This window comes from Dromiciops gliroides, chromosome 2, assembly GCF_019393635.1.
Source record: "Dromiciops gliroides isolate mDroGli1 chromosome 2, mDroGli1.pri, whole genome shotgun sequence".
NCBI classification, from domain to species: Eukaryota; Metazoa; Chordata; class Mammalia; order Microbiotheria; family Microbiotheriidae; genus Dromiciops; species Dromiciops gliroides.
Window position 1 is genome coordinate 359821110 of NC_057862.1, and position 27386 is coordinate 359848495.

At 40.0% G+C, this 27386-nt stretch overlaps 1 non-coding gene and 1 pseudogene across 1 annotated transcript; both read right to left on the reverse strand.

The window, feature by feature from the left end:
* Positions 1-1715: 1715 nt before the first annotated feature.
* LOC122744795 lies at positions 1716-1822 on the reverse strand. Its single transcript, XR_006355139.1, has one exon. It is a non-coding gene; the product is annotated as a U6 spliceosomal RNA (small nuclear RNA).
* Positions 1823-3736: 1914 nt separating this feature from the next.
* Positions 3737-26651, reverse strand: LOC122738884 (annotated as a pseudogene).
* Between the last annotated feature and the right edge of the window lie 735 nt (positions 26652-27386).

The window sequence follows — 27386 nt, forward strand, 5'->3', positions numbered from 1 at the left end:
GAACCCACAAAAGGATGGGCTGAGATCATTTTCCAGCTAAAGATGGCTTAAAAGGTCAGCAGGAGGGAGCTGCTGTGCCAGGGTGGGAGTAGAGCCCAATCCCACAGTCAGACTGACACAGATCCATCCCCAGGCAGGCCACACCAGAGAAATTTACCCCCGGAGCCTCTGAATTGACTGCAGCATTGGCATCTTCTGGTGAGAGGGTCAAGCTGTTGGCCAGGGAGAGATTACAGGGCTCTCTGCTGGAGCTGAGGTATAATTTGGTTGTCCTACCCTATCTGAGAACCAGGAAGCAATATTGAGTGGCAGCAGCCCAGGTAGGGGAGGGGCACAGGCTCGCTGGAGCTATTAGCCAACAAAATTTTGTTGCCTGTTTGAATAGCAAATAGGCTTGGGGTTATTTACAGACCAGACCACAGGCCAGGTGAATGAAGAACCTCCTCCTCCTTAAATTGTACCACCTTGGACCCCCTGAAGCTTGGGACAGTGCATCCTGGAAGCAGTGCCCCACTTTAAGAAGGAGTTAAAAGTCAAGAAATAGGTGGACAAAATGAGCAGACAGAGAAAGATGTGGACCATAGAAAGTTTCTTTAGTGACAAGGAAGATCAAGGTGCACTCTCAGAAGAGGATAGCAATGTCAGGACTCCTACATCCAAAGCTTCCAAGAAAAATATGAATTGGTCTCAGGTCATAGAGGTGTTCAAAAAGAACTTTGAAGATATAGTAAGAGGGGGCAGCTAGGTAGCACAGTGAATAAGGCACCAGCCTTGGATTCAGGAGGACCTGAGTTCAAATCTGGCCTCAGACACTTGAAATTTACTAGCTTTGTGATCCTGGGCAAGTCACTTAACCCTCATTGCCCCACAAAAAATAAATAAATAAATAAAAGATAAAGTAAGAGAGGTAGAGGAAAAAATGAGAGTGATGCAGGAAAGTCATGAAAAATAAAAAAGTCAACAGCTTGAGAATAGTCTTCATTATGTATTACCTGCTATATAAAGCTACTTTTCTGTTATCTGTTCCCCTTCTGTTCCTCACAACTCTCCTGCAGGGAAAAACAACTACTTTGATACTCTTGGGTAACTGAAGCAGTAAGAAAATCTTTTAGTACACAGCCACCTTTGCCATTAAGCTGAGTGTTATGCTTTTTTTGTTGAGAAGCAGTTTCTTGGATCTGTTCTGGGGCTCTAAGAAATTTCCTTCTCTTAAGCTGTAGATAGCAACAGGGCCAGAAAGCCTTCCCCACCCAGTTCTTCAAAGAATAGAGGATTCTGCTTATTCTAATCAGCTCCCATCAAATCCAAAGCTCTAATTGTTGTAAAGCAGATGTAAAACTTGTCTTTCCCCCACTGTTTCTCCCACTAAAACCAAAAAGGCGAGTAAAAGACAACAGAAATTTCCCTTCTCCCCAGCTGCAGATGATGCTATAAGGGAATAAGCCCAGACAGCTCTTCACAAAGTAGCAGAATTCAACACTCTGCCATTGAACTTTGGGCAGCTTCAGAACTGGTCAGGTTTCAATTAGCTGGCTCAGCTGGCTTACCTCTTGTCAGCTTGTCATATTCTATCTTCTTTAAGCAGCAGTTTTTCTGACCTTCTGTGCTTTCTCTCTCTAACTCCTTTCATGCTCAGCTTTCTTCCTTCCTTCTACCTCCATTTGATTAATTTATAACCCTCTGATTTTCTTCTTTCCTCTTCCTATCATTTTTTTAAAAATATGGAACGCTTCACAAATTTGCGTGTCATCTTTGCGCAGGGGCCATGCTAATCTTCTTTGTATCGTTCCAATTTTAGTATATGTACTGCTGAAGCGAGCACTTCCTATCATTTTGGGGGGGGGTTGTTTGTTGTTTTTTTTTTTTTTAGTGTGGCAATTGGGGTTAAGTGACTTGCCCAGGGTCACACAGCTAATAAGTGTTAAGTGTCTGAGGTCGGATTTGAACTCAGGTACTCCTGACTCCAGGGCCGGTTCTCTATCCACTGTGCCACCTAGCTGCCCCACTTCCTATCATTTTTTTTTTTTTTTTTTTTTTTTTTTAGGCAATGGGGGTTAAGTGACTTGCCCACAGTCGCACAGCTAGTAAGTGTCAAGTGTCTGAGGCCGGATTTGAACTCGGGTACTCCTGAATCCAGGGCCAGTTTTTTAACCACTGTGCCATCTAGCTGCCCCCCCAATTTAAGGTTTTGGGGTTTTTTTGTTTGTTTGTTTGGTGAGGCAATGGGGGTTAAGTGACTTGCCCAGGGTCACACAGCTAGTAAATGTCAAGTGTCTGAGGCCGGATTTGAACTCAGGTACTCCTGAATTCAGGGCCAGTGCTTTATCCACTGCACCACCTAGCTGTCCCACTTCCTATCATTTTTAATGCCTCAAATCAGTGTCTTCTCATAAGCCATAACCCATCTCAAACATCTGACATAAAACTCAACCATTCCACCTTTCTATGTGGTGTGACTCCAGTAGTCTCTATATAATTTTTCTCATGATTCCCAAACTGTTATTTGATGTATAATATCTCCATTATGACCTTCAAAGTTCTTCAGATGAACTGGTGGACCACTACGCTCTATAGCTATCATTACTTATTTCTTTTCTCTGCCTTCAAGCAAATCTTCTCAGTGTGTTAACTTGAGGGGTAGTTCTATTGCAGATCCTCAGAATAGTCTGGGTCTCTCCTCATTTTACCTGGAGGCTGTGTTTCTTTTAAATCTTATTTTATCAGTGAACCTTATACAAAAATTCATTTTCTGCCCTCTTCCATCCACCAAAATGTCCACATACAAAGGGGACAGTAACTTAAAATTTTTTTTAATTAACAAATAAAAGAGGGGGCAGCTAGGTGGCACAGTGGATAGAGCTGTGTGACCCTGGGCAAGTCACTTAACCCCTACTGCCCCACAAAAAAAAAAGAAAAAAGAAAAAAGAAATAAAAGAGAGTAGAGAGCCAGCTGAATGAAAGTGAGTCAACAAAATGACTTCCTCATTTTGCGAAATTCTCACTCTTTCATGCCTGAGTCCTGTTTTCCCAGCTAGTTTAAAGCACACATTTTGTCAGGCCCTCCTCATCTGAAACAGTTTTGAGCTAATGGTGAGTACTCAGAAAGTACTGCCTAATGGCCTCATCACTCAATTTAAACTTCTCTCTCCAAAGTTACCAGTGATCTCTTAATTGTCTAATAAAATGTCCTTTTGGGGCGGCTAGGTGGCGCAGTAGATAAAGCACTGGCCCTGGATTCAGGAGTTCCTGAGTTCAAATCCGGCCTCAGACACTTGACACTTACTAGCTGTGTGACCTAGGGCAAGTCACTTAAACCCCATTGCTCTGCCAAAAAAAAAATGTCCTTTTTCTCAATTCTTATCCTTCTTGACCTTTTTATAACATTTGACCCTGATGAGCACCTTCTTCTCTGCTTACTTCCCTCCTCTCTGGGTTTTCATGATATTACTCTCAGAGGTAGAGCCAAGATGGCGGAGAGAAGCCAAGAAATTGCCTGAGCTCTCCTGAGTTTCCTTCAGAAACAACATTAAATCAAGACTCTAAGTGGATTCTGGACCCACAGAACCTACAAAAAGACACAGAGAAACAATATTCCACCTTTAGATAATTTAGAAGACTTAAGGGAAGTCTTCTTGGGAAAAAGGGAAATGCAGCACTGCTCAGCACAGTGTGGAGGGTGTCTCCACAAGTCAGCAGGAGGCTCTTGCCCACAGCACAGATCAGCATCTGAGGCCCCTCAGTCCTGGCTCAGCAGGTTGATGGTGCAGCAGGCCAGTTGTGAGACACCACCCCCCTGAAAGGACAAACTGCCAGCTTAAGAACCACCCACAGGACACACTTAACTAGACCAAGCCATTCCAGCATAGAGAGCAAGCTCAGGGCAGTGAGGAATCTATAAGCTCCAGAGGCCTCAGAACAGAAAGTCAATAATCAGGCCCCAGGCCACTAGCACAGGAAGTTTGCAACAGTGGCCCCTGTGCCCCAGAAGCAGAGTTCAACTTTAAAAATTTTTTTTAAATGGCTAAAATATGAGTACAAAACAGAAAAGGACCCTTTACATTGAGAACTTCTATAGTGACAGGTAAGACCAAAACACAAACTCAGATAAGGACAACACTCAAAATTCCTAAATCTGAAGCCTCAGAGGGGAAGATGAATTGGTCTCAAGACCAAAAAGTCTTCTTGGAAAAGCTCAAAAAGGATTTTAAAAATCAAATAAGAGAGGTAGAAGAAGAAATGGGAAAAGAAATGAGAGAAATGAGAGTTATGCAAGAAAATTATGAAAAAAAGAGTCAACAGCTTGGAAAAGGAAGCACAAAAATTGACTGAAGAAAACAATTTCTTAAAAAATACAATTGACCTAATGGAGGGAAAATCCACTGAAGAAAACAACTCCTTAAAAAGTAGAATTGGCCAAATGGAAAAGGAGGTGCAAAAACTGTCTGAAGAAAACAATGCCTTAAAAATTAGAATTGGGTGGGTAGAAGATAATGACTCTATGAGACACCAGGAATCAGTCAAACAGAATCAAAAGAATGAAAAAAATAGAAGAAAATGTGAAATACTTCATTGGAAAGGCAACTGACCTGGAAAATAGATCCTAGAGAGATAATTTAAGAATTATTGAACTACCTGAAAGCCACGTTAAAAAAAAAAAAAAGAGTCTAGACACCATATTTCAGGAAATTATCAAGGAGAACTGCCCTAATATCCTAGAACCAGAGGAGAAAGTAGTAATTGAAAGAATCCACTGATCTCTTGAAAGAAATCTCCTGGACAGCCAGGTGGCACAGTAGATAAAGCACTGGCCCTGGATTCAGGAGGACCTGAGTTCAAATACAGCATCAGACACTTGACACTTACTGGCTGTGTGACCCTGGGCAAGTCACTTAACCCTCATTTCCCTGCAAGAAAGAAAGAAAGAAAAAGAAAAGGAAAGAAAGAGAAAGAAAGATATGTTTTTCTCATCTGTCTGACTTGCTTAACTCCTTGATGTTCTTTACTGGATCTTCATCCATGTCACTCCTACTAATCATGAGTCTCTCTCAACACTATCTTGGATCTTCTTCTTTTTTTGTTCAATGCTATTTCACTTAGCAGTCTCATTAATTTCTGGGAGTTCTATGCATCTCTATGCAGATGATTCTCAGGTCTATATATCCAATCCTAGTCTTCCTTGAACTCCTGTTCGCCAACTACCTTTTGGACAACTCTAACTTCATGTCCCATAGACATCTGAAATTCAACATGTCCAAAATAGAATCTTTCCCCCAAACCTGTCCCGCTTCTAAATTTTCTTCTTACTACTGAGGTCACCCAATGATTGAGACTCAGAGTTTTGGTGTCTTCCACAACCCTTCAGTCTCACTCAACCTACTTGTCTAATCTTTTGCCAAATCTTGTCCTTTTGTCCTTCACTATATCTCTTGGACACATCACCTTCTTTCCACTCACCTATCCACTACCTGGGTGTAGACCTCTATTGCTATAGTGTTCTAGCTGGCCTACCTGCCTCAAGTCATCCCCCTCTCTAATCCCATCCCCCATTCAGCTGCCAGAAGGATTTTTTTTTTGCAGGGCAATGGGGGTTAAGTGACTTGCCCAGGGTCACACAGCTAGTAAGTGTCAAATGTCTGAGGCCGGATTTGAACTCAGGTACTCCTGAATCCAGGGCCGGTGCTTTATCCACTGTGCCACCTAGCCGCCCCCTGCCAGAAGGATTTTTTAAAGACATAGGTCCAACCATTTCACTACCCCCTCCATGTGAATCTAGGATCAAATATAAAATTTTCTGCTTGGTATTTAAAGCTCTTCATAACATGGCTCCTTCCTACCTTTTCATTCTTTTTACTTTACTCCCTTCCACACACTCTGAAGTCTAGCAACAATGGCCTTCTATGCCCTGATAGAGGCAGTTCAAATCCACCCTCAGACACTAATTTCGTGATCCGCAGCAAGTCACTTAACTTTTGTCTGCCTCAGTTTGCTCAGCTGCAAAATGGAGATAAAAATAGCACCTACTTCCCCAGGGTTGTCATGAAGATCAAATGAGATATATATATATTTTTAAACTTTCCCCACAATGCCTAGCACATAGTAGGTGTTTAATAAATGTTTATTTCCTTCCTTCCTTTTTGACTTGCTGTTCCTTACACAAATTTCCATCTTCTGTCTCCATCCCTTTGCATTAGCTATATCCCCCATGCCTGAATTGCATTCCCTCTTTACCTCTACTTCTTAGCTTCCCTGGCTTCCTTCAAGACTCAGCTTAAATATCACCTTCTTCAGGAAGACTTTTCCAGCCCCCAACCCACCCACAGCTACTCGTAACATCCCCACTCAGATTGCCTTCCATCTACTCTGTATATATCTGGTAGACACCTAATTATTTCCACGTTGTTTCTTCCACCAGAATGTGAGCTCCTTGTCAGGGGCGGGAGACTGTTTGGGGCTTTCTTTGTATCCCCAACATTGAGCACAATGCTTAGTACATAGCAAGTGATTAATAAAGGCTGCATTGAAATGCACATATGCCATCAAGTCCAAGTTTCATTTTACAGATCAGGAATCTGAGGCCCAAAATGGGGAAGGGACTTGCCTAAGACCACACAGATAGTAAATGGCAGTCATGACTCAAACCCAGTATTCCTTCCACTTCTTTTAGGTTAAAAGAGTCTCCATGGGCTTGTGTACATCCGGACTCCTTCCACAGGTCCCGTAGAAGTAGAAAATTATGTTCCTATTTTCGGGTCATAGGCAGGGGTCTCTAGGTCCCAATACCCCGCCTAGAAGCCAGATTCTCCTCTTGGGTTCACAAGTTCAAAACACTCAGTAAATGTAGTGCCAATAATGCTTCCCATTATTCATTAGGCAGTACTGAATCTTTCAACAACTTAGGAGCTGGTTAGTTCTGTGAAAACAAGGAAATGACTGTGGCAGAGCTGCCTGTCAGATGGTCTTCATGGCAGATCTATGGCCCCTCAGTATGGGCCACCCCACATACCCCAAAGGACTTCCCTAATGGGAAATGGAATTCTCACCCCCATTCTCTAGGAACCCACAGAAACCCTGAATCCCAAAGGAAACTCAGGCAAGTCAAGCAAACCCAATCCTACATATTTTTCTTGTGAAGACATCCTGTGGCACCTCCAGAGTTCACACAAGGGCTATAGCCACTGAGGTAGGGGCAAGAGGAAGCCAGTGAAGGAAGAGTGCAAGATGGGAATAGAGAAAGAAATGGATGAAAAGGATTCTAAGAACAACCAGCATAAAGAATGAGAATCATGGGGCAGCTAGATGGGGCAATGGATAGAGCACCAGCCCTGGAGTCAGGAGTACCTGAGTTCAAATCCGGCCTCAGACACTTAACACTTACTAGCTGTGTGACCCTGGGCAAGTCACTTAACCCCAATTGCCTCACTAAAAAAAAACCCAACAACAACAACAAAGAATGAGAATCACAAGGATCTCAGAAGAAGTATGGGAGAGAGTAGAACTGAGCTGGGATATTGAGAGACCAGCATTTCAGTCCTACCATTGCAATGTATTTGCTTTATAACTGCCTATAAATTATTCTACCTCTCTGCTTTCATTTCTTTTATTTTATTATTTTTTGGGGGTTTTTTTGGTGAGGCAATTGGGGTTAAGTGACTTGCCCAGGGTCACACAGCTAGTAAGCGTTAAGTGTCTGAGGCTGGATTTGAACTCAGGTCCTCCTGAATCCAGGGCTGGTGCTCTATCCACTGTATCACCTAGCTGTCCCTCTGCTTTCATTTCTTCAAGGGAAAATATCCTCTTCTCTCAACCCAGGGTAATGTAACAAGACTTGTTTGGGGTCATATCTTATCCTTTTCTTGTTTTCCCCATAGGGTCTAGCTTAGGACAGCTAGATGGGGCAATGGATATAGTGCAGGGCCTAGAGTCAGAAAAACATCTTCCTGAGTTTAAATATGATTTCAGACATTTACTAGCTTTGTAACCCTGGACAAGTCACTTAATCCTGTTTACCTCAGTTTCCTCATCTGTAAAATGAACTGCAAAAGGAAATGGCAAACCACTCCTGTATCTTTGCCAAGAAAACCCCAAATAGGGTCATGAAGAGTTGGACACAAATGAAAAATGACTAAAAAAGGATATATCAGAAGGATACAACAAAGTCTTGTTGGTCTATGTAATCTAAGAAAAGTACAACATTGAGACAAGATGCAATTTTTTTTTTAATGAGGTAGGGGGACTCTGAGGAAAACAAGAGGGTTTTCAATCTAGCCAATTCAAGTCAATAAACTTTTGCTAAATATCTATTGTCTTCAGAGCCCTCCCTCTGCTTGGGGAGATGAAAAAATTGTTAAGACTAGTTTTCTACTCTTATTGAACTTTCGGTATATAATATATACATTCATATTACATAAAATATAACATAACCACAATATGAAATAAAAGTTGAGAAGTGTATCTGATGGAATGTAAGCTCCCTGAGGTCAAGCACTGTTCTTTTTGTCTCTGTAGTCTTCTTTTTTAGTTCTTAGTGCCTAGTCTATAATGGGTGATTAATCAATGCTTGTTGATTGATTGATTGATCCATTGAGAATTCAATAAGGTATAAGTAAAGTGCTTCATGATGGAAGATATCACTTTTTTTTCCAAGAGAAAGAGAACTGGAAAAAAAATTAGTTGCCCAACAATTGGACTAAAAGGCTAAACAAATTATGCTATATAAATATAATAGACTATTACCGAACTGTTTAAAAAAAAAAGAAAAACAGATCCTATGACTATGAAAAATACAGAGAATGGGGGAAGACATATTAACTCATGCAAAATGAAGTCAGCAGAAATAAAAATACACTCATCGGGGGCAGCTAGGTAGTGCAGTGGATAGAGCACCGGCCCTGGATTCAGGAGTACCTGGGTTCAAATTCGGCCTCAGACACTTGACACTTACTAGCTGTGTGACCCTGGGCAAGTCACTCAACCCTCATTGTCCTGCAAAAAAAAAAAATGCAAAAAACAAAAAGAATACAGTCATCACAATGACTACAATGATGTCCATGGAAAGAAAATTTTTAGAACCTGAATATTGTGTCAGTTGGTCTGTCAATAGCATTTAAATCTACTGTGTGCCAGGTACTGTGCTGACTGAGGATATGAAGAAAAGCAAAAGACAGTCCCTGCCCTCAAGGAGCTTGCAGTCCAGTGAGGGAGGACAATGTGCAAACAGCTATGTACGGACAAAATATGTGAAAGGTAAACTAGAGATGACCTTAGAAGAAATGCATCCCAGTTAAGGGGGATTGGAAAAAGCTTCCTGTACAAAGCAGAATTTTAGCTGGCACATGAAGGAAACCAGGCAAGCCAGGAAAAAGAGAAGAGGTGAGAGAGAATTCTAGGCATGGGGGACAGCCAGTGAAAACACTGGGAGTTGGGAGATGTAGTGGCTTATTTGAGGAATGACAAGGAGGTCAGCATCACTAGATCACAGGGTATGTGGAAAGGAGTAAGAATTAGAAAGTTAGAAGGGGACCAGGTTGTGAAGGGCTTTGCCCAAACAAACTCTGCAAATTAAACTTGGTCCTGGAAGTGATAGGGAACCACTGGGTTTTGTTTTGGTTTGTTTTGGGTTTTTTGGTGAGGCAATTGGGGTTAAGTGACTTGCCCAGAGTCACACAGCTAGTAAGTGTCAAGGGTCTGAGGCCAGATTTGAACTCAGGTCCTCCTGAATCCAGGGGCCAGTGCTTTATCCACTGCGCCACCTAGCTGCCCCACCACTGGGGTCTTTTGAATGGAGATGTGGGGATGGGTAGATGGTCAGATCTGTGCTTTAGGAAGATTCATTTGAGATTCTAGTGGAGGATGGTCTAGAATGGGGAGAAATTTGTGGCCCGAGAGGTCAATCTGCAGGCTACTGCAATAGTCTAGGTATGAGGAGATGAGATCCTACACCGGGGTGGAGACAGTATCTGAGGACAGAAAAAAGAAGCCTATTCAAGAGAGATGTTACTAAGGTAACCTCTTTATATGAGATGGGGTGAAGGAGGAGATAGTAACAGAGGCATCTGGGGAATATAAGATGAAAAATAGGTGAGAAGAGGGAGCTCTCAATGAATGAACTCAATTCAGCAAAATAAATATGAGGCAAGGTTCTTGGCTGAGAGTAGGAAAAGGGGAAACCACAAGAGGTTTGAAAGGATTGGAAAAGTTTGGGAAAAGTCACTGTGATGAGTGAAATAGTAAAATGTTCCTGGTGGAAAAGAACTACCTTGCCATAGTGAAGGCCCAGTGGAATACTTCACACAATCTCAGACTCCGTTGTTATATTGCCTAGTTTTGCTGATTTGTTTCTTTTTATTTTTGATTCTGTATTATGAAGGATAGCTCTCAGTGGGAATGGGAATATATTGGGGAATGAAGGTGATATGATAACAGAAGACATCAAGAAAAAATCTTAAAGGCTACAGAAAAGGGGGTATTACCTCTTATAGACAGGGTTACTAAATGAACATGACTGGACTTCAGGAAAAGTCTTTCATGCCGTCTTTGTGGACAAAATGGAGGTATGGTCACTGGGAGACGACAGTTAGGTGGATTCAGCATTGCCCTCCCTGCTCCTCCCCTCCCTGAGGTGGTAAGCTATCAGATATGGGTTATACAGCAATTATGTAAAACATTACCTCAAAAAAAAATTACCTCAGGTAGTTTTGGCTAATTGTTCCCTTGTTCTGTAATAGCCATATCTCCCACATAGCCCTCTGTTTTGCACTCTTTTATCATCTAATATTGTGTTACAGTTATTTGGGTTTGTATGTTGGCTCTTATGCCCTCTCTTTTGCACCACCACCCCAAGCTTTTTACCAGCAGGCAATGTGTCTTATCTGAACTTCCTGTCTCCCTTAGAACTATCATAGGGCTTCATACATAAACCTTTGTTGAATGAATGAATGAATGATAAAGCAAATAATGGGTCACTGTCACACTGGAAGGAAGCATGTAGTGGAATGTTGTAGCAATCTTTCACTGTCAATGACTAGCATAACAGGGATGTGGTACTTAGTCATTGATGTCATTGGCCACCAGTTTTGTCTTTCTTTTCTCCTCATATGGTCCCTATTTACTAGAAAATCCCTGTTCTGAGTGATCAGATCTTTAAAACAAAGAAGCTGTCCTGTGATCCAAAGCTTATCCCCAATAGATTCATCTAGTACCTCCAAATGATCTTCATTGGAAACTTCATCAAATTCATCATTTAACAGTGTAAGCCCAAGATGATCTAACTCCTCACTGGGCTCTTCATCGAATCCTTTAGGTTGCTCTGATACCTTGATAAGTTTGCTGGACCAGATCCTAGAATTCTGCCATAACTTCTGGGTCTCATGTGGCTACAAACACCAAGAAGTTCAGTGAACCCTGGCATTCCTTCGAGTCCTGTCATCTGAAGTATGGCCCCTCCCATACCAGGCAGGCCTCCAGGAAAGTCCCTAGACAGGTATCCAGGAAAATCCAGGAAGGAGTCAAACTGATTTCCCAAATTTTGCCAGCCTTCTTCCTGTCTTTGAACGCTCTCATGCTCTCCCCTCCAAGACTTCTTCCTCCTTTCTATACTTTTTGACCTCTCATTCCTCATGCTTCCTTCCTATTTTTTTTTTCTGATGTTCAGCAATCTTCTGAGAAAGCTTTCTTCAACATAGCACGGGTATCTTCATCATAGTCCAGGTTACAAGTCATGGTACTGTCATAAGCTGCCTTCTCCCAAGGCCCTATGTCTATGCTTTTCCTTTGCCACTTGTAATTATGAGCTTATAAAGATTTGTTTCAATTGCTCCATCATCATTTCTGATAGCAGCAATTTGGCTTTCATGCTTTTATAAAGATACTGACTTTCTTGTCAAATAAAAGGATAAAATGAGGACTCAGTTTGATGACCTCTATAAGTAATTTCTTTCTTTTTCTTTTAAATAGTGGTTTTTATCCAATTATATTTAAAGACAATTTGACATACATTTTTCTTTTTTTAGTCATAAAAGTATTTTATTATTTTCCAGTTACATGTAGAGATAGTTTTCAACATTTGTTTTTATAAGATTTTGAGTTGCAAATTTTTCTCTCTCCCTCCCTTCCCTTCCACCTTCCCAAGACAGAAAGCAATCTGATATAGATATGTGCAATCACATTAAACACATTTCTGCATTAGTCATGTTGTGAAAGAAGATCAGAACAAAAGGGGAAAACCTCAAAAAAGGAAAAAAATCCCCCAAAGTAAAAATGGTATGGTTCAATCTGCATTCAGATTCCACAGTTCTTTTTTCTGGATGTGGAGAGCATTTTCCATCATGAGTCCTTTGGAATTTTGACATTCATTTTTTGTAAAATTTTGAATTCTAAATTTTTCCTTCCTTCCCCTGTCCCTTCCCTAAGGGCAAGCAATTTGATATAGATTATATATGTGCAATCATGTAAAATATATTTCCATATTTGTCACATTGTGAAAGAAGAAATAGAACAAAAGGAAAAAGACATACAAAAAAGTAAAGAAAATGAAAATAGTTTGCTTCAATCTGCTTTCAAATTCCATCAGTTCTTTCTCTGTATATGGATAGCATTATCCATCATGAGTCTTTTGGAATTGTCTTGGATCATTATAGAGCAAAATCCATCATAGTTGATCATCAAATGATGTTGCTATTACTACCTACAATGTTCTCCTGTTTCTGCTCACTTTGCTTTGCATCAGTTCATGTAAGTCTATTCAGGTTTTTATGAGTAATTTAAAGTCTCTCTAAAGTTTGCTCCTATCTGGAGCATCAATGGCTGCCATCTTCTTTTCATTAGCTTGACCTATCATCTCATCTGTCATCTCTACAATTTCATCTCCCATTTCCTGAAAGTAATCAGTGTTTGGTCCAATCACCCATTCATTATCAATTTCTCTTTCACTTCCCTTACTATGTGATTCTTCTGACTTTGGGGATTCCTCTAGTTTCTTACTTCCATTTTTTTACTTCTTAACTCTTTAAAAAAATTTTGTCCTGAACTTAACACCAAAAGAGAGCATTTCTATACACACAGTAAAACATGAAAAGAGAATTCTACATGAAAACGTGAATCTCCAATTCATATTGCTTACTTTAAAAAAAATAGATACTAAATACTCCACATTACTTTCAAAACTATCCTATTAATCTGTGCTTCTTTCTGAACATCCATCCATTTTTTCTAAAAGTTTTTTAAAGTTACAATAATCTTTTTATGATATCATCATTGCTTATTCACTTCCTCTATTAACCAAGAGAAAGAAAGGAAATTTTTTTTTTTAGTGAGGCAATTGGGGTTAAGTGACTTGCCCAGGGTCACACAGCTAGTAAGTGTTAAGTGTCTGAGGCTGGATTTGAACTCAGGTACTCCTGATTCCAGGGTTGGTGCTCTATCCACTGCACCACCTAGCTGCCCCACAGAAAAACCCTTTTTGACAAATAAGAATAGTCAAGCAAAATTAATACAAACAGTTGATCCATGTTCAAAAGTATATGTCTACCTTATGTCCCTCATCTCTCTGTCAGGAAGTAGGTAACATATTTTTATTCTTTTTTTTGGGTAGGTAACATGTTTTAACATGCATAGGTCCTTTGGAGACATGGTTAGTCATTACTTTGATCAGAGATCTTAAGACTTTCAAAGTTGTTTTTTTCTATAATGTTGTCTTCCTTGTATAAATTCTTCTCTTGGTTCTTCCAGGATTATCAGTTCATACTACCAAGGATTCTTTGAAATCTTCCCTTTTGGGGAGCAGCTAGGTGGCACAGTGGATAAAGCCCTAGATTCAGGAGGACCCAAGTTCAAATCCAGCCTCAGACATTTGACACTTACTAGCTGTGTGACCCTGGACAAGTCACTTAACCCTCATTGCCATGAAAAATTTATATAATGGTACTAATGTAATGCAGTTCCATAAGAAATGACAAAAGGAAAGATTTCTATCTGTATTTGTTTTTGTTTTTTGTGGGGCAATGAGGGTTAAGTGACTTGTCCAAGGTTACACAGCTAGTAAGTGTCAAGGGTCTGAGGTCGGATTTGAACTCAGGTCCTCCTGAATCTAGGGCTTTATCCACTGTGCCACCTAGCTGCCCCCATGTACCATTATACTACACCATTACATTAGTATACCGCAATTTGTTTGGCTATTTCACAATTATCTAAGAGGCAATCTAAATTACCCCCTTAGATTCTAGTTCTTTGATTTTATTTTCCCCCCATTTCATTTCCCCTTTATGATCAGGAAGTCTGTTTTGCTTGTGACTATTCCTTTCCTCTTAATGTTAGCCTTCCCTATACTTGATTATTTCCCTGTTGAGTTTAATGGATTTCTATACATCCAGATATTTATGTGTATACATGTGTGTGTGTTCAACCAATTTTTGAGATAACAAAATTCATCTGATGCTTACTCCCCTCAATCTTTCCTCCAGGACTGTATATTTTCACATATTCCAATTATGAGAAATAGCAAATTCCACCTCCTTCTTCTTTCTTTCTGAATTAGTATATTCTTCCTTTTACCCTTTCTTCTTTTTCTCCTCTTCAGTACCTAATACTGTTGTTTTTCTTATTTAAATCTCTAAATACTCTTGGAAGATATTAAGGATCTTTTTTTTTAAATTGCATTTTAATGAAGTGAGCAGAACCAGGAGATCATTGTATACAGTAACAGTAATATTTTAATGACCAATTGTGAAAAGCTTAGCTATTCTGATCAACACAATGATCCAAGACAATTCCAAAGGACCCATGATGAAAAATGCTATCCCTCTCCAGAGAGAGAACTGATGAACTCTGAGTCCAAATAGGAAAAAAAATATATGTTTCAATCTGCCAAGTCCATCAGATCTCTTTCTGGAGATGAATATCATGTTTCATCATGAGGCCTTCAGAATTGTGGTTGGTAATTGTGTTAATCGGTTACTAAGTCTTTCAGAGTTGATTATGTTTACAATATTGCTGCTAGTATATAAATTTTTCTCCTGGTTCCGCTCACTTTACTTTGCATCAGTTCACATGTTTTCCCTGTTTTTTCTGAAACCATCCCCTTCATAATTTCTTAAACCACAATAGTATTCCATCACATTCATATACCATAACTTGTTTAACCATTCCCCTAGTTGATGGGCATCCCTTCAGTTTCCAATTCCTTGCTACCACAAAAAGAGGTACTATATATGAGTCCTTTTCCTCTTTGATCTCTTTGGTGTATAGGTCTAGTAGTAGTATCACTGAGTAAAAGAGATGGACATTTTAATAGCTTTTTGGGCATAGGTCTAAATTGCTTTCTAGAATGGTTGGACTAGTTCACAATTCCACTGACTGTCCACTGGTATACTTATTTTTCCTCATCCCCTCCAGTATTTGTCAGTTTTCTTTTTTTTCATTTTAGCCAATCTGATGGGTGTGAGGTGATGCCTTAAAGTTATTTCAACTTGCACGTCTCTAATTATTAGTGATTTACAAATTTTTTCACATAGCTATTAGAATTCTTCCTCCAAAAACTGCCTGCTCATATCCTTTGACTATTTATCAGTGCCGGGGGGGGGGGGCTCTTATGGTTGTAAATTTGACTCAGTTCCTTATATATTTATAAATGAGAACTTTATCAGAGAAACTCGCTGTAAAGATTCCCCTCCCCCATACCCCATTTCCTGCTTTTCTTCTATCTTTGGCTACATTGGTTTTGTTTGTGCAAACTTTTTAATTCTATATAATCAAAATTTCTTGTGAACCTATCTTTTATTAGGTCATGAACTCTTCCTCTATCCATAGATCTGATAGATAATTTCTTCCATGCTCCCTTAATATGCTTATGATATCATCCTTTATGCTAAATTATGTCCACATTTGTTTCCCAGGGAATGAGAGTTAAGTGTCACAGGGTCACACACCTAGTAAGTGTCAAGTGTCTGAGGCCAGATTTGAACTCAGGTCCTCTTGAATCCAGGACTGGTGCTTTATCCACTGAGCCACCTAGCTCCCCCCTTATGTCCCCATTTTTATCTCATCTTGATTATATGGTGTGATTTATTGGTCTATTTTCTCCCAGACTAATCTCTAGTTTTTCCAATATTCTTTTTTCAAATAGTGAGCTATTGCCCCAATAGCTTGGATCTTTGGATTTATCAAACGCTAGGATACTGTGCTCATTTACCTCTGTAGATTATATTGTGTGCTTAATCTCCTCTACTAATAAACCTCTCTATTTCTTATCCAGTATCAAATTGTTTTGACAATTATGGCTTTGTATTATAAGCTGGGATGGTACTGCTAGAGCCCCTTTCTTCCCCATTTTAAAAAGTTAACTCCCTTGATATTCTTGACCTTTTGTTCCTCTGAAGAATTTTATTATGATTTTTTGCAACTCTATAAAATAATTGTTTGGTCATTTGATTGGTATGTCACTTAATAAGTAAATTAATTTAGGTAGGATTGTCATTTTTATTATATTACCTTAGCCTACTCATGAGCAATTAATGTTACTCTGATTATTTATATCTGTCTTTATTTGTGGGAAGAGAATTTTGTAATTATATTCATGTGATTTTGGCAGGTAGACTTCCAAGTATTTTATACTGTCTGTAGTTTTTTTGTTGTTGTTGTTGTTGGTTTTTTTTGGTGAGGCAATTGGGATTAAGTGACTTGCCCAGGGTCACACAGCTAGTAAGTGTCAAGTGTCTGAGGCTGGATTTGAACTCAGGTCCTCCTGAATCCAGAGCCAGTGCTCTATCCACTGTGCCACCTAGCTGCCCTGTCTGTAGTTATTTTAAATGAAATTCCTCTATCTCTTGAGTTTTGGTGGCAAAATACATAAATGTTAAGGATTGGTGTGGGTTTATTTTATGTCCTACAAATTTGGTGAAGTTGTTAATTATTTTGATGAGTTTTTTAGTTGATTCTCTAGGATTCTCTAAGTAAACTAGCATATCATCTACAAAGAGTGTTAGTTTTGTTTCCTCATTACCTATGCTTATTCTTCTAATACCTCTTGTCTTATTGCTATAGCTAACATTTCTAATACAATGTTGAATAATAATGATGACAATGTACTTTCCTGCTTCACCCTTCATTTTATTGGAAGGGCTTCTAGCTTATCTCCTTTACAGATAATGCATGCTCTTTATTTTAGATAGATTCAACTTATTTTAAGGAAATTCATTTTTAGGGTTTTTAATAGAAGTTGGTTTTACATTTTGTTAAGGAACTTGTTGTTCCTTTTATGCTTAGATTTATCTAGGTCTGAGAGAGATAAATTGAGGTGCCCTATTATTATAGTTTTACTTTTTTCTCCTATAATGCATTTAACCTTTCCTTTAAGAATTTAGATTCGGTGCATGTTTGTTCAGTATTGATATTGATCCAATATCTAGAATTCTTTTAATAAAATGTAGCTTCCCTGTTTGTCTCCTTTAATTAGCTCTATTTTTGCTTTTGCTTTATTTGAGATTATGGTTGCCATGCCATTTTTTTTTTCTTCAGCTGAAGCACAATAGATTCTGCACCAGCCTCTTATTTCAACTCTGTGGGTATCTTTCTTTTTCTTTTTTTCCCTTTTTTCTTTTTCCTTTTTTGAGGCAAAGAAGAGTGACTTGCCCAGGGTCATATAGCTAGCAAGTGTCTGAGGCTGGGGCCAGTGCTTTATCCACCTACCTATCCCGTACCAGCTACCCTTTTCTATTTCAAGTGTGTTTCTTGTAAACAACATATTGTTGGATTCTGGTTTCTAATCCATTCTGATACCCTCTTTCATTTTATGGGTGAGTTTATCCCCTTCACATTCACATTATCTCATTTAAATTCTTCTCTTTTTGACCCTGTCCCTTCTTTAAGAGTTTTTTGTTTGTTTGTTTCTGACCACTGCCTTCCTTGGTCTACTCTGTTTTTTATCCTTTCCCCCTCTTTCTTAGATCCTTTCCTCCAATTTCCCTATTGTGTGTATATGTATATTCTTCCATCTTTGAGACAGTTTAGATGAAAGTGAGGTTCAAATGTTGCCGACTTCCTCACCACCCTTTCCATTGTATAAAATCTTATTTGCATGCTCCATTTATGTGAAATTATTTTAGCCATTCTTCCTCTCCTTTTCTCCCTCTCCCAGGGAGTTTGTCTTCTTCAACCTTCCATTCTTATTTTGAAAGCATCTAACCATAATAGAATCACACCCAAGCTCTCTGTCCAATTAGACACCCTCTAAGACTCCTGGTGATGGTAAAGTTCTAAGGTGTTACATGTATCATCTTCCCATATAATAATGGAAACAGTTTAACCTCTTTTACTGTCTTATAATTTCTCAGTCATATTTACCTTCTTATTCTTCTCTTGAGTGCTATGTTTAAATGTTAAATTTTCTATTCAGTTTTGGTCCTTTCATTAGGAATGCTTGCAAGTCCTCCATTTCATCACATGTCCATTTTCCTCCCATAGGATTATACTTTGTTTTGCTAAACAGGTTGTTCTTGGCTATGATCCTAGATCCTTTGTCTTCTGAAATGTTATATTCCAAACTGTCCATTATTTTATAGTACTTGCTGCTAAGTCTTACCTGATCCTGATTGTGACTCCTTGGTACTCATTATTTCACTCTGACTGCTTGCAGTATTTTCTCCTTGATCTGGGAATTCTAGATTTTGGCTATAATATTCTTGGGAGTTTTTATTTGGGGATTTCTTTCAGGAAGTGACCAGTAGATTCTTTCAAGTTCTTTGCCCTTTGGTTTGAAGATATTTGAGCAGTTTTCCTTTATAATTTCTTGAAATATATGAAGGTTCTTTTTTTGCTCCTGGCTTTTAAAAAATATTTTTCCCCAGTTACATGAAAAAACAACTTTTAACATTAATTTTTTTTAATTGAGTTCCAAATTGTCCCTCTCCCTCCCTCACCTCCCCCTGCCTGAGACAGTAAGCAATTTAATAGAAATTATATATGTTCAATCCTGCAAAACATAAAATACTGTAGTAGTCATGTTATTAAAGAAGACATAGACCAGTAAGGGAAAACACACACACACACACACACACACACACACACACATACAGAAATCATCATTTTTTTCCTCTGGAGGTGGATGGCATTTTTCTTTTTCTTTTTTCTTTCTTTCTTTCTTTCTTTCTTTCTTTCTTTCTTTCTTTCTTTCTTTCTTTCTTTCTTTCTTTCTTTTTTTTGCAGGGCAATGAGGGTTAAGTGACTTGTCCAGGGTCACACAGCTGGTAAGTATCAAGTGTCTGAGATCAGATTTGAACTAAGGTCCTCCTGAATCCAGGGTCAATGCTCTATCCACTGAGCTGCCTAGCTGCCCCATGAATGCCATTTTTCATGATGAGTCCTTTGTAATTGTCTTGGATCATTATACAAATGATTCTTAAATTATCTTTCCTTGATCTGTTTTCCAGATAAATTGTTTTTCTTGTTGGGTATTTCAGTCTTTTGACTTTGTTTCATTTCTTTGTGTCTCATTGGATCATTAGTATCCGTTTGGCCAATTCTAATTCTTAAGGAGTTACTTTCTTCAGTAAAATGTTGTACCTCTTTTACCAAACTGTTAATTCTCTTTTCATAACTTTCTTGGAAAGCTCTCATTTCTTCTCCCATTTTTTTCTACCATTCATTTAACTTTTAAAACCAGTTTTTGCACTCTTTTAAAAATATTTCTTTAGCTCTTGCTTTTACTCTTATAGGAATTATTGTTGGGCTTGTATTGGGCATTGACTTCTGTGTTTGTGTTTGAACTTTCCTATCGCTATAGTAGTTTTTATGGTTGGGTTCCTTTTTTGTTTTTTTGTTCATTTTTCCAGTCTACTACTTGATTTTGGATTTTAGGTTAGTTAGAAGTTAGCTCTGCTGACTTCTAGTGGAGGGATGAATGTATGGCTTGGGTCTCTGTTGCTTTCACAGCTCAGTCTGGAGACCTGCAAGTTTTTGGTGCTTTTGAAGTCGTGTGATCTGAGGAGAAGTCTGTTCATAGCCCTTCTGGTCTGAGCTCTCCATGTTCTTGACCTGAGTTTGTGTTTGTTAGCTAGTTTGTGTGTAATTAAATTTCAGTAGATTATTGCTGAACTCAGTCACTGTTAGCCTGCTGTGAGGTTTTGAAGGTTCAGAATGACTGAACTATTGCCTACCCTTTGGTCTTGGTTTCCTATCCTGGTTTTTCTGGTGTAGGGCTTATGTGCTGTGCTAAAAGTTAGAACTGAGTCACCACTCTTCTGTCCTCAGAGCCATACAGCTCAATTTCTGGAATTGTTTTTGTGCTTAGCACTCAACTAGAGTCCCATGCTCAGATTCAGTCATTCCTTTCTACACTGGATCTATTATCTAGAACTTGGGAATTGTTGACAGAGCTACCAGATGGCACCCCTTCTTCCTCCCAGCTCAGATCTCTTTCTTTTTTTTATCATAAAAGTATTTTATTATTTTATAGTTACATGTAGAGATAGTTTTCAACATTTGTTTTTATAAGATTTCTAATTCCAAATTTTTCTCCCTCCCTTCCCTCCCCCCTCCCCAAGACAACAAGCAATCTGATATAGGTTATATATGTACAATCACATTAAACATATTTCTGCATTAATCATGTTGTAAAAGAAGAATCAGAACAAAAGGGGAAAATCTCAAAAAAAATAGAAACAGTATGGTTCAATCTGCATCTAGGTTTCACAGTTCTTTTTTCTGGATATGGAGAGCATTTTCCGTTATGAGTCCTTTGGAATTATCTTGTCTCATTGTATTGCTGAGAAGAGTTAAGTCTATCACAGTTGATCATCACACAATGTTGTTGATACTGTGTACAATGTTCTCCTGGTTCTGCTCACTTCACTCAGCATCAGTTCATGTAAGTCTTTCCAGGTTTTTCTGAAATCTTCCTGCTCATCATTCCTTTTTTTTTTTTTTTAGTGAGGCAATTGGGGTTAAGTGACTTGCCCAGGGTCACACAGCTAGTAAGTGTTAAGTGTCTGAGGCCAGATTTGAACTCAGGTACTCCTGACTCCAGGGCTGGTGCTCTATCCACTGCACCATCTAGCTGCCCCTGCTCATCATTTCTTACAGTACAATAGTATTCCATTACATTCATATACCACAACTTGTTTAGCCATGCCCCGATTGATGGGCATCCCCTTGATTTCCAGTTCTTTGCCACCACAAAAAGAGCAGCTATAAATATTTTTGTATATCAGATCTCTTTCTGCCTCAGTTCTTCCTACCATGGTTTTCTATTTCAGTTCCTTTTCTATTCCTGGGAACTGGAATAATCCCAGAGGCCTATCTATCTTACTAAACTGCCCTGGGCTAGAAAAATGACTTACTGAGACTTGTTCTTAGCTTTCCTGATCAGAATTTGGTCTAGCACATTTTTCTAGGTTGTTGTGAAGAAGGTAGGTTGAAAGAGCTAGACAAAAATGCTGACTCTCACTCTGCCATCTTGGCTCTGTCTCCTGACATTAAGGTTCTGAAGGGATGTTTGTTTCTTCTCCCTAACCTATGTAAGCACTATATCATCATACTGCTCCCTTCACTTACTCAAATAAATTTGCCTTCTAAATTTATCTAGATTCTTTTGTTTCTATTTCAAAGTTCCTACTTATCTCTGATCTTTTCATCAGAAATTTTTGAAAATTCATTAAAATCTGTTAAAGTCCATTCCACTTCCCTTACCCCACCATACTATTATACTAGATTTCCTAGGCTAAATTATTCTTGGTTGTAAACATTTATCTTTTGCCTTTTGGAATATTGTATTCTAAGATGTATTCTCACTTTTAGAAGAAACTGACAGATCTTTTGTGATTCTGACTGTGGTTCCTTGGCACTTGAACTGTTTCTTCCTGGACACATGAAGTATATTTTCTTTGACATGAAAGTTCTAAATTTTGGATGACATTCCTGGGACTTTTCCTTTTGGTTTATCAGTGGATTCTTTCTATATTTACTTTGCTCTCTAGTTCTAATAGATCTAGGGAGTTTCTACTTATGATTTCTTGAAATACAATGCCCAGACTTTTTTTTAAAATCATGGTTTTGTGATAATCCAGTGATTCTTATATTATCTCTCCCTGACTTGTTTTCCAGTTAGTTTTTATCTCAAATATCTTACATTTTTCTCTCTCCTTTTTTTTTTTTATCTTTTGATTTTGTTCTAATATTTCTTGCTAACCTGTGGATTCAATTCCATTTGATCTATTTTGGTTTTCAGGAATTCATTTATTTATTTTTCTTTCTTTTTTTTTTTTTTTGCAGGGCAGTGAGGGTTAAATGACTTGCCCAGGGTCACACAGCTAGTAAGTGTCAAGTGTCTGAGGCTGGATTTGAACTCAGGTACTCCTGAATCCAGAACCAGCGCTTTATCCACTGCACCACCTAGCTGCTCCCAGGAATTCATTTCTTAAATAAAGTTTACCACTTACCTCTTCTAAGCTGATTCTCCTTCCAATTTTAATCTTCAAAGTCTTTATTTCATTTTTTATTTCTTGCTTCATTCCTTCTAGGTATCCTTGTAGCTCTAATGGAAAATCCAATTTTTTTCCTTTGAGTTTCTGCTTGCAGTTGTTGTAGAGCTGGATTGCGATACTTTTCCATGCTGCTTGGTGTTTTCATTGATTTCTCTAGCTTTAGTATCTGAACTGGAGATCTATACCAGGATCTAACCCCTGCTACAGTTTTTGGGTAGAGCAATTGGCATTGCTTGTTCTCATCCTGAGTCCCCTAAGTTCTTAAACTGGATCTTTGAGGTTTGGATCTCTGGCTCTTTCTGATGTTTCCTGACAGAGTACCAGAGTATTATAGTCTTCAGAGCCACTAGGCCTGGACTATCCTGGTCTGAGAATGCTGTTGCACTGCACTAGCCATTGCATGTTGCCACTTCTAAAAAAGGTCCCAACCCTGGAGTTTTCTCAATATCCTGGGGCTTTCTCAGGGAAACCCACTACTCTGGTTACTTCTGGACCCAAGGATTTTGCATCAGCTTCAAGATTTTGTCAGAGTGGATATGTGGCAGGTGGGTGGCATATTTCCCCTTAGATATCCATCTTAGCCAGAAGTAGATTTGCATTTTTTTTTGTTTAGAATTTTATTTTCCAAATTACATGTGAGATTTGCACTTTTTTAAAAAAGGAAGCCTTAATTCTCCTTGATAACCTTGAGAGTGAATAGTCATAGGGAATCTATGCCCCCAGAAGAACTGTCATGCTGCCTCAACTGCTGTCCCTACTCCTTCAGACATCGATACTGGCAAGGTCAGCCAGCTCCAGACTTCTTTGTCCCTCTGATTCTTTCTTCTTATTTAGTTTTATGCTGAGCAGATAGAATTTTAACATCCATACTCTCTTCCTCAAGAAACATAGATCAAGGAGGCCTGCCAAGGCACTGTTGCCAGAGCTTGATCAAGGTCTGGCACTGGCTGAGCATGCCACGATCTGTGTCTGACTGAGTGGTTGAGGCAATAGGCAGCAGGACAGGCTTTCAAGGGGAAAACAATAATCAATCAATTGATCAATATTTATTAAGCACCTACTATGTACCAAGCACTGTCCCATAACATATGCAGGTCTCAGAAGGCCACCACATGCTAAAGTGGTAGTAGTCTTGTGGGGAGAGTGAAAGGGTTGGATGTTGTAGAGGTGGAAACAAGATTTGTAGGGAGAGGGAAAGTGAAGTAGCTGAGGATAACACAGGTTTCTAAGAAATGATATAGAAACCATTGCTAAGGATTATGAAGCACATAAGTATACAAAGTATAGATACCAAGCGTAGCAGTTAGGAAGGATGATTCATTTGAAACAAGGGTTACACAAGCAAGATGAACTATTTGTATATATAAAATGGTGCTAAGGGACCCATGACTGGACTATGGCTCCTTAAAAGTATGCCTTATGTTCAAATCCGGCCTCAGACACTTAACACTTACTAGCTGTGTGACCTTGGGCAAGTCACTTAACCCCAATTACCTCACTAAAAAAAAAAAAAGCAAGAAAAGTATGCCTTATGGGGCAGCTAGGTGGCACAGTGGATAGAGAGCTCCAGGCCTGGACTCAGGAGGACCTAAGTTCAAATACAGCCTCAGGCATTTACTAGCTGTGTGACCCTAGGCGAGTCACTTAACCCCATTGACTCCCCAAAAATGTATACCTTATTCAGAAATGGGATAGGAGAGGGGCAGGGAGGGGCAGAAGCAGAGTTGCATTGACAATTAAGAACACATATTAATAAGAAATTCCAGGAACCAGAAGGAAGAAGTATAAAGGAAAGAAGATGAATGATATTCAGCAGAAGAAGAGACAGAAGTGATATTGCCGAGGAAGTATCTTACAGACCACCCAGATAGATCAAGTCAATAAAAGGAGAGTTTGAGAATCAGATCTCAATCCAGGCATGTTATGGTTGTTATTATGGGGGCTTTGATTATCCAGATATCTGCTCCAGATTTATTGGTCTGTCTTAATAATGATTTCATCCTTCAAAAGGTAATGAAAGTGGGGCGGCTAGGTGGCGCAGTGGATAAAGCACCGGCCCTGGATTCAGGAGTTCCTGAGTTCAAATCCGGCCTCAGACACTTGATACTTACTGGCTGTGTGACCCTGGGCAAGTCACTTAACCCCCATTGCCCCACAAAAAAAAAAAAAAAGGTAATGAAAGCTACTACAGGAACTGCTGTGCTGGACCTGTTTCTAATCCTTGCTTTGCCACTGATTTGCTGACTTGCCACCTTTCCCCTCTTTAGACTTCAGTTCCCTCTTCTCCTTCCCCCAACTCCATGTAAAATAAGAGGATTGGACTAAATGACCTCTTTCCAGGTTTCACATTTTAGGATTCTATGAGCTTACTTTTTTGTCATCAGTGCCAATGAGGAATTCATCCATAAATAGAATTTGGAACAAAAGCAGAGATGGCACCCTGAAAAGGGATGAACTTAAAGGGACTTTAGAGAGGAATTAATTCCTCCTCCCCCAAATTTTACAGATGAGGAAATGGACTCAGAAAGACCAAGCAATTTGCCCAAGGTTGCACAGGTAGAAAGTAGCATAATTTAAACATGCAGAAAGTTATTCCAAGGGCAGGACCTTAAAGATCTCATCCCTGGGCATGTAGCAAAAATTGTGTGTCACAGTCATAAAGAAAAACTTGCACAGTCTTGGGAAAGAAGCTGAGTAAGTAGAAAGTTAGGTTGGAGAGCACCAACCCAGCTGCCCTGGGAGTCCAAAGTGAGGCTAGGATGGATGACCTTTTGCTCTTTCGCCTATTGGCTGACTAGCTCACTAGGCAAAGGTTTGCAGCTGAAATCTATCAATTTTGAGCCACTACTGAAAGTCCCCAAAGAGATTTTACAAATCAGCCATGGCCAATTTCAGCAAATTTGCTGCCTGATGCCCAGTCTGTATTCCCCAGACAGGCTGGGCTCTACAGCCTTGGTTTTTCCAGGCCAATTTGTCAGGAGAAAGAAGGTTCCATCCATTCTGTCTCAGACCTGATTCCAAAAAACCCACAATAAGGACACTGGAGTGGGGGAGGACCCGTTGTAACCACTTCCCCCCAAACCTACCAATGTCCCCAGCTGTTAAACACCAATTCAACTCCAAAGACTGGGGGGGGGGAGAAACACAGCAAGGCTAAACCACTAGACTTGTGGCCATCAGGCTGGCTATAGGAGGCCAGACTTTTGCCAGGGAGGGAGGGAAATAGAGGAAAAAGAGGCAGAGGAGGATAGTTGTCACAATCTGGGGGGGTCTCTGTGGAAGTTGCCAGCTCTAGCCCCAAACTGTAGCTTGGATCACAGCCACAAGGACAGGGAAGAAGCAAAGCTCTTACGGGTCGGAGGTCCAGAGAGTGACATAGTCCTTGGTACTGTAAGTAGGAGGGAAATTATTCTCTCCTTTTGTTTTATCTGCCTTTAGGGAAGGACCCTGTCCCCTGTCCTTTATCCTCTGTCCCCTGTCCTCTTTGCCCTTGTGAGGTTTGCATCTAGTTCTGGCTTGTGATGAGACAGAGACAGAGGGTGAAAGATGGACAGACATAGAGAAAGAAAACAGTGACAGAGAAAGAGATACACAGAGAGACATACAGAGAGACAGAGACAGGAACAGAAACACAGACAGAAACAGAAATAGACCAACAGACAGAGACAGAGTCAGAGAGATACAAACAGAAAAAGACAGGAACAGGAATAGAGAGACAGACAGAGAGAGATACGGAGAGACAAAGAGAAAGAGACAGAGAGAGAAAACAGAAACAGACAGAGAAGGAGGGAGACTTCTCCTGGACTTCTCTTCCCAATTGCAAAACGAAGCTCTGCCTCCTTGAGTTGCTCTCCAGAAAGGCTGGGGAGTGGGGAAGAGAAGACCTATTTAGCCCAGCCTGTCCTGCAGATGGACTGCTAGAATGGGTTCTTTTCCCTAGCACAGATCCCCAGGGAGCTCTCCTGTCCACAGACCAAGATGTTTGAAAAAACTTTCTCCTGTTCTTCCTCTTCTAACTTGCTGCTCAGCCTCCATCCAGCCTTCTCTCAAACCAATAGAGGGACTGAGGTCCTCAGGGCTCCTGCTGGGGCTGGCCGCCTTCAGCAGCAGGGACTTGGCTTTGCCTCTGGAATGAATGAAGCCGCATCTACCTTTCCACTTCTGAGGGTCCTCTTCTTCCATCCCTCCTGTCCCAGCCTCAGGGTGCTGATACGCTGCCCTTTTTTTTTTCTGTCATCTTCTCCCTGGACATATATCAGCCTGCTCCCAGGCACCACAGCCACTTTACTTCTACGGCCACTTCCTGAAGAGGCATCTTCACAGATGACAGCTGTTTACCAAGGTTATTTCTTGTTCAGGTACAGGTAAGACCAGACGCACTCTGAAATCCCTTCTAACTCAGAGATCCGGCAATTCTCTCAAGGAAGGAGAGGGAAGCCTCCCAAGCAGCAGCTCTCTCCCCTCCAGTTGCTCAGTCACATTTTATCCCCTTTTAAGAGGCCTGGAGAAAGTCACTTTTGGTTTCAGATTTCCAGGGACTCCTGTGGAGCGAGGTTTAGGGCTTTGGCTCTAGCTGCAGGGTGGCTCCTGCCACATCTGTCTGTGGCAAAGCATACAAAGAACAGTCATTTCAAACTCGATTTTCTTTATATGTGCTTGGGCTGTTTTTATTTTCCCCAGTTTGAATCATAGGATTATAGATTTAGAGTTGGAAGGGACCTCAGAGCCCATGGATTCCAGCCTCTTCATTTTATTTGTTTGTTTGTTTGTTTGTTTTGTGGGGCAATGGGGGTTAAGTGACTTGCCCAGGGTCACACAGCTAGTAAGTGTCAAGTGTCTGAGGCGGATTTGAACTCAGGTCCTCCTGAATCCAGGGCCGGTGCTTTATCCACTGCGCCACCTAGCCGCCCCAGCCTC